General features: G+C 33.9%; 1 pseudogene; it reads left to right on the top strand.

Moving 5' to 3' along the window:
• The first annotated feature begins 386 nt into the window (after positions 1-386).
• On the top strand, positions 387-1,162 carry LOC109447571 (ribosome biogenesis protein NSA2 homolog; annotated as a pseudogene).
• Positions 1,163-7,142: the final 5,980 nt, after the last annotated feature.

Here is a 7,142-nt window from a genome sequence, read left to right as displayed (position 1 = left end):
TTCAGACTTTTCTACTTTCTAGTGTCCTTTGAATAATGTTTCACTTTCAATGCCTATAAAATGGAGATGGTAATAATAATTTAACTCCCCAAAATGGCCAGAGTATTATCATGAGAAAAATAATTATAAAATGTAAAGAATTATACAAATTCAAATATTATTGATTTGAACTGACTTGAACTGTAGCTTCAAAGCAACAGTAGTGTTTTTAACTTACTCCCCTAGTATGTAAATGAATTTCATTCTATTATGGCTTATATAAAATGATTTCTTTTCACTTTCCTGTCGCGAGTTGCGTGGAGTCTGCTCCGAGTTTCTGAGACTCGAAAGTTGAGAGCTTCTTGGTGTTGGGGGGGGACGCACCCAGTGACTGGGGGGACGTAACCATGTCACAAAATGAATATATTGAGTTACACTGTAGCGCTATTGACATCATTTGGATTACCACGAAAAAAAGAGAAAGAAGTTCGAGAGGATCATGAATGATCAAAGAAGGCACAAAAGATGATTGGTTTCAGAGCAAAAACTCTACCAGGAGCAGCGCCATGCTGAAAAAACAACAACACAAAAACAAATTAAAAAGACTATCAAGATGCAGGAAAAAAGAAACACCATTCTAAAGACTGATGAAAAGGAGCAGCAGCCTGCATGTCTACTGGATAGAGAGAGACAGTCCAGAGATAAATTACTTTCCAATATGATTAAACAAAAACAAAAAGAGAAAGGAGAATGGAAGTCCCTCTGCTCAAAGTTTGTGCCCAGGGAGAAACAGAGGTATTAAAAGTTATTCAAACAGGAAAGAGAAAGAAGAAAGCATGGAAGAGGGCAGTTACTGAAGTCTGTTTTGTAGGACATGGCTTTACTCAAAAACCACCTAAGTATGAAAAATTCGTTAGGTCAATGGGCTTACGTTTCAAGAAGGCCCATGTAACATATTCTGAACTGAAAGCCACCTTCTGCCTGCTAATACTTGGTGTAAAGAAGAATCCCTCACCCCCCACTTTATGCAACTTTTGTATTATTACCAAAGGTATGGTCATTGAGGTGAACTTGAGTGAGATGGACCTTGTGATACACGGAGGCAAGATTATTTGGGAAAAATATGTGCAGGTTACAAACAGTCCTGAATGATGGATGCATAAATGCAGTCTCACTGGTTTGACAGAGTCTTATGCAAATAACTCCTTACAATTTTGAAGACCACACACCAATCAGGAAAACCACCTTGACTGTGATGTTTCTGAGTACTACCAAAGAGCTTACATAGCTGCAGTCATCAAGAGAACTATTTATTTTATTGTAAAGAACACTGAAATGGCCCAGTTTTACAAAAAACAAAACAAAACAAAACAAAACAAAAAAAAACAACAAAAAAACAAAACAAAAAAAACATTATTGCTTTTCTTTTTAAAATTAAAAATATCATCCCTTACTAATTATATATATATATATATATATATATATATATATATATATATATAATTATATTTATATTTAGAAGAGCTCTAGGTTCACAGCAAAATTCAGCAGAAAGCAAACAGATTACCCACAAACCTTCTGCCCCCACACATGTATGGTCACCCCAGTATCCACCTACCGGAGTGGTTCCTTTGATATAAATGATAGACCTACATTGACACATCATTATCACTGAAGTGATGTCCCCTCTTTCATTTCTGATATCAGTCATTTGTGTCCTTTTTTTTTTTTTAGTTAGCCTTCCTAGTGGGTTATCAATTTTATTGACCTTGTCATAGAACCGGTTCTTGATTTCATTGATTTTCTTTACTGATTTCCTGTTTTCAGTTTCATTGATTTCTGCTCTAATTTTTTAACACTTTTTTTCTTCTGTTTACCTTGGATTTAATTTGCTGCTCTTTTTCTAATTTTTAAGATGGATGCTTAGATTATTGATCTTAGATCTTCTTTTCTAATATATGCATTCGATGCTATAAATATCCCTCTATGCACTGCTTTCACTGCATCCCACTAATTATAAATTGTATCTTCATTTTCATTTAGTTGAAAGGATTTCTAAATTTCTCTTGGGATTTCTTCTTTGATCCATGTGTTACTTTAAAGTGTGCTGTTTAATCTCCACATATTTGGGGATTTTCTAGCTACTTTTCTGTTATTGATTTTTAATTCAATTCCATTGTGGTGTGAGAGCAGACATTGTATGATTTCTATTCTTTTAAATTGGTTAAGATGTGTTTTAGGGCTCAGAATGTGGTCTGTTTTGCTGAATGTTTCATGTGAGCTTGAGGAGAATGTGTATTCTGCTGTTCTTGGATGAAGTAGTCTATAGATGTCCATTATGTCCAGTTGATTGATGGTGTTATTGACTTCAACTATGTCCTGACTGATTTTCAGCCTGCTGGATCTGCCCATTTCTGAGAAAGGTGTTCAAATCTCCAATCATGATAGTGGATTCATCTTTTTTTTTTTTAGTTAGTTTTTACGTTACATAGTTTAATGGTCTATTGTTTCGTGCATACACACTAAAGTTTTAAACTATATTTTTGGAGAATCGACTCCTTTATAATTATAATACCCTTCATTATCCCTTGTTGCTTTCCTTCCTTTGAGATCTGCTCTGTCTGTGATTAATATAGTTACTGCAATTGTTTTTAAATCAGTTTTAGCATGATTTATCTTTCTCTATTCATTTATTATTAGTGTGTGTGTCTGTGTGTGTGTATGTGTGTGTGTGTGTAGTGGGTTTCCTGTGGATATCATATAGCTGTTTGGATAGCATATTGCTGTTTGTTTTTTGATCCATTCTGACAATCTCTGTCTATTAGCTGGTGCATTTAGACAATTGATGTTCAAAGAAATTATTAATATAGGTGGATTTATATCTATATTTGTTACTTTTTTTCTATTTGTTGCCCTGTTCTTTGTTCTTATTTTTGTCTTCCATTCTTTTTTTTTTTGCCTTTTGTGAATTTTTTTCTAGATGGTTGTATATTTTTTCTTTTTTTATTTAAATTTATTGGGGTGACATTGATTAGTAAAATTATATAAGTTTCAAGTGCACAATTCGATAATACATCATCTATATATTGCATCGTGTTCACAGCCCAAAGTCAATTCTCCTTCCATCACCATATATTTGACCCCCTTTACCCTCTTCTGTCATCCCACCTCTGTCCCTACTTTCTGGTAACCACTAAACTGTTATCTGTGTCTATGAGGGTTTTTTTCTTTTCTTTGTTTGTCTTGTTCATTTTTTGCTTTCAGTTTTATATCACACATGAGTGAAGTCATATGGTTCTTGACCTTTTCTGTCTAACTTATTTCACTTAGCATGATAATCTCAAGATCCACCATGTTGTTGCAAATGGCAGTATTTCATCAATTCTTATGGCTGAGTAATATTCTATTGTATATATGTACCACATCTTCTTTATCCAATCATCTATCAAGGGACATTTTGATTGTTTCCATATTTTGGCCACTGTGAATAATGCTGCAGTGAACATAGAGGTACCTATATCTTTATGGATAAATGTTTCAAATTGTCTGGGTAGATACCCAGCAGAGTGATTGCTGAGTTGTATGATAATTCTATTCTGAATTTTTGGAGGAAACTGTTTTCCATAGTGACTGTACCAATTTATATTCCCACCAACAGTGTACGAAGGTTCCTTTTTTTTCACAGCCTCCCAAACACTTGTTATTACTTGTCTTGTTCATAATAACTATTCTAACAGGTGGTATCTCATTGTGGTTTTGATTTGCATTTCCTTAATAGCTAGTGAAGTTGAGCTTTATTTCAGATACCTGTTGGCTGTTTGTATGTCTTCTTGGGAAAAGTGTCTGCTCAGGTCCTCTGCCCATTTTTAAATTGGATTATTTGTTTTTTGTTGTTGTTGTTGAGTTATATGAGCTGTTTATATGTTTGGATATTAGCTCTTTATCAGAGGTGTTGCTTGAAAATATCTTCTCCCATTTGGTTGGTTGCCTCTTTGTAGATGGTTTCTTGTGCTGTGCAGAAGCTTTTTGTTTGATATAGTCCCATTTATTTATTTTACCTTTCACTTCCCTTGCATTTGAGGTCAAATTAATAAATTCCTCATTAAACCCAAGGTCCATGCCTTTTATGGTTTTATTTGAGCATTTTATATGATTCCATTTCCTTTCCTCTCTAGCAATATGGTATAATTAATATAATTCTAATCCTTTTTTATTGTTTGCAGTTATTACCCTAGAGTTTTCAATATACATTAATAAATAACTCTCAAGTCCAGTTTTAAATAACACTATATTACTGCATGGGGAGTGGAGTACCTCACTATAAGAAAATAACTCTAAAACCTTTCTTCTGTCTCTTGTACCACTGCTGTCATTCATTTTTCTTATATATAAGTATGCACATGTATACTTACATACATTAGCATACATAACCAAATACATTGTTGCTATTATTATTTTGAACAAATTGTTGTCTGTTAGTTCAGTTAAGAAGAAAATTAAAGTTTTTGTTTTACCTTCACATATTTTTTTCTCTAATGCTCTTCCATCCTTTATGTACCTCTGAGTTTTTGACCTATATCATTTTCCTTCTCTGTAAATAATTTTTTTTAACATTTCTTGCAAGCCTGGTCTGTTGGCAACAAATGCCCTCAGTCTAAGGAAGTTTTTATTGCTCATTCATTTTTAAAGAATAATTATTTAGGGTACAGAATTCTAGGAAGGTATTATTTTTTTCTCTCAGCAGGTTAAGTATTTTACTCCACTCTCTTCTTACTCGTATGGTTTTTATAGTTCAGATATAATGTCTATATTTTATCCTCTTTAGATAAGGTGTTTTGTTGTTGTTGTTGTTGCTTTACCTCTGGGCTTTTTTCAACATTTTTGATTTTCTTTAGTTTCAAGATGATACATTTTTTTGAGGCGTTGCGCTTAACCTGCTTCTTATTCTCTGAGCTTCCTGAATCTGTGGTGTGTTGTTTGACATTAATGTGAGGACATTCTTAGTCACTGTTGTTGCAAACATTTTCTGTTCTCTTTCTATTTTTTGATAATTATCCCTTAAATCTTGGATTGTCTGTTGTTGTTGTTGTTGTTTTTAATTTATTGGGGTGACAATTGTTAGTAAAATTACATAGATTTCAGGTGTACAATTCTGTATTACATCATCTATAAATCCCATTGTGTGTTCACCACCCAGAGTCAGTTCTCCTTCCATCACCATATATTTGATCCCCCTTACCCTCATCTCCCACCCCCCATCCCCCTTACCCTCTGGTAACCACTAAACTATTGTCTGTGTCTATGAGTTTTTATTTCTCATTTGTTTGTCTTGTTCTTTTGTTGTTTTTGGTTTATATACCACATATCAGTGAAATCATATGCTTCTCTGCTTTTTCTGTCTGACTTATTTCGCTTAGCATCATACTCTCAAGATCCATCCATGTTGTCACAAATGTTCCTATGTCATCTTTTCTTACTGCCAAATAGTATTCCATTGTGTATATATACCACAACTTCTTTATCCATTCATCTATCGAAGGACATTTTGTTTGTTTCCATGTCTTGGCCACCATAAACAAAGCTGCAATGAACATTAGAGCACACGTGTCTTTATGGATAAATGTTTTCAGATTTTTTTGGTAGATACCCAGGAGAGGGATTGCTGGGTCATATGGTAATTATATTCACAATTTTTTGAGGAACCTCCACACTGCCTTCCATAGTGGCTGCACCAGTCTGCATTCCCACAAACAGTGTATGAGGGTTCCTTTTTTGCCATAGCCTCTCCAACACTTGTTACTATTTGTCTTGTTGATGATAGCCATTCTGACTGGGTTGAGGTGATATCTCATTGTGGTATTTATTTGCATTTCTCTGATGATTAGTGATGTTGAGCAGTTTTTCATATGTCTATTTGCCATTTGTGTGTCCTCTTTGGAGAAATGTCTATTCAGGTCCTCTGCTCATTTTTCAATTGGGTTGTTTGTTTGTTTTTTGTTTTTGAGTTTCATGAGTTGCTTGTATATTTTGGATATTTGCCCCTTATCAGAGGCACTATTATTTAGGTTGTTTGCAAAAATCTTCTCCCATTCAGTTGGTTGCCTCTTTATTTTGTCGATGGTTTCTTTTGCTGTGCAGAAGCTTTTAAGTTTCATATAGTCCCATTTATTTATTTTAGCTTTTACTTCCATTGCCTTTGGATTCAAATTCATAAAATGCTCTTTGAACCCAAGGTCCATAAGTTTAATACCTATGTTTTCTTCTATGCAGTTTATTGTGTCAGGTATTATGCTTTAGTCTTTGATCCATTTTGAATTAATTCTGGTACATGGTGAGAGATAGCAGTCAAGTTTCATTCTTTTGCACGTGGCTATTCAGTTCTCCCAGCACCATTTATTGAAGAGGCTGTCTTTCCTCCATTGCATGTTTTTAGCTTCTTTGTCAAAAATGATCTGTCCATATTTATGTGGTTTAATTTCTGGGTTCTCAATTCTATTCCATTGGTCTATGTGTGTGTTTTTCTGCCAATACCATGCTGTTTTGATTATTGTAGCCCTGTAGTACAAGCTAAAGTCAGGGAGTGTGATACCTCCGGTATTGTTCTTTTTTTCTTAAGATTGCTTTGTCTCTTCAGTGTCTTTTGTGGTTTCAAATAAATATGATGATTTTTTGTTCTATTTCTTTAAAAAATGCCATTGGGATTTTGATGGGGATTGCATTAAATCTGTATATTGCTTTGGGTAATATGGCCATTTCAACTATGTTGATTCTTCCAATCCATGAGCACGGAATGCTTTCCATTTCTTTGTGTCTTCTTTAATTTCCTTTAAAAATGTCTTGTAGTTTTCAGCATATAAGTCTTTCCCATCCTTGGTTAAGTTTATTCCTAGGTATTTTACTCTTTTTGTTTCATTTGCAAAAATAATTGTTTTTGTTTTTGTTTTTGTTTGTTTGTTTTTATTTCTTTTTCTGAGATTCCATTGTTAGTATACAGGAATGCAATGGACTTTTCTATGTTGATTTTGTAGCCAGCAACTTTATTGTATTCGTTGATCGTTTCTAATAGCTTTTTGGTGGATTCCTTAGGGTTTTCTCTATAGAGCATCATGTCATCTGCAAAGAGTAACAATACTACTTCTTCATTCCCAATTTGGATGCCTTTT

Source organism: Rhinolophus sinicus, linkage group LG01 (assembly GCF_036562045.2).
Source record: "Rhinolophus sinicus isolate RSC01 linkage group LG01, ASM3656204v1, whole genome shotgun sequence".
Classification (NCBI taxonomy): Eukaryota; Metazoa; Chordata; class Mammalia; order Chiroptera; family Rhinolophidae; genus Rhinolophus; species Rhinolophus sinicus.
Note: the sequence above shows the minus strand (reverse complement) of the source record. Positions and strands in the feature narration are given on the sequence as shown.